Consider the following 1,333-nt stretch of genomic DNA (forward strand, 5'->3'; position numbering starts at 1 on the left):
TTGGGCAAATGAAAAATGCGCGCGCCGAAGCGACAGGTGAAGAGAGAATTTAAGCGGGGCTCTTGTTCACACTCGAGTGTGGGGCCCTTTCTGGGGGCCGCGCGTGTCGGCGACGCCGTACAAGTAGACAATAGTTTCTTTAGATTTTCGCGGAAATCGCTTGGTTTCTTAAGCACGTTTTCTTACGGCCCTCAACAGACTGTAGACGACGTTCCCGGTATGGCACCCCCGAAATATCAGCAGACTTCTTTTTCCTTTGAAGCGACCGAGGGAGGAGGGAGGGAGGGGATCGCCCCACCGGTCGCCGTCTGGCATCGTGGAGGGCAGCACGGCGGCGATCCGATCGAAGAGGGCGATGACGGCCGGCGGTGAGAATGCCTCGACCTGCAGCGCGACCGTGTAGCAGTGCCTGCCCGACTCGTCAGTGACGGGCTGCACTCGCACGAGGTGGCGCGAGGACGACGTGTCCTTGAGGTGCGACGTGATGACGACGGTGGTTGCGCGGCCAGCGCCGAGCGCCGAGTGGATCGCGTGCTTGGCCTCGGGCTCGGTCTCCTGCGGGAGATATGGGGAGATCTGGGGAGATCTGGGGAGATACGGATCGCGTGCTTGGCCCCGGGCTCGGTCTCCCTGCCGTCGAGGAGGCGGAGGGAGCGGCCCTCGAGCTCTCGGCGCGCGTATCCGGTCAGCGAGCAAAACAAGTCGTTGACGAAGAGCACGCTCTGCTCGGCCGCCTGTGCGGAGATATGGCGAGATATGGCGAGATGTGAGGTGGCGAGAGAGTACGTATCACGCTCTGCTCGGCCGCCTCTTCCGCCGACGAGACCGTCATCGGGAGCGGGAGGCCCTGCCCCACCTATTATTATTATTATTATCATCATCATCATTATCATCATCATCATCATCATCATTATTATTATCGTAGTGGGCTGCCGCACCTCACAGAGCATGTCGAGCCAGCCGCCCTGCGAGGGGGGCGGCAGGCCCGCGACGGCAGCCAGCCGGTCGATACCGTCGCTGCGGCGAGACTCCTCCTCGCCGCGCTCCGCCTGGGGAGAGGGGAGCAACCGCGAGTCATTTCCTTTTCGGGAAGGCAAGAGCCATCCGTGGCCGTGTGTGTGCCGCACACGCCTTGCCAGCTGGTCCAGGCGAGAGATGGGGAGAGATGGGGAGAGGTGGGGAGAGATGGGGAGAGATGGGGAGCGATGGGGAGAGGTGGGGAGAGGTGGGGAGAGATGGGGAGAGGTGGGGAGAGGTGGGGAGAGATGGGGAGAGGTGGGGAGAGGTGGGGAGAGATGGGGAGAGATGGGGAGAGGTGGGGAGAGATGGGGAG

The sequence above is a fragment of the Emiliania huxleyi genome (assembly GCF_000372725.1).
Source record: "Emiliania huxleyi CCMP1516 unplaced genomic scaffold EMIHUscaffold_108, whole genome shotgun sequence".
NCBI classification, from domain to species: Eukaryota; Haptophyta; order Isochrysidales; family Noelaerhabdaceae; genus Emiliania; species Emiliania huxleyi.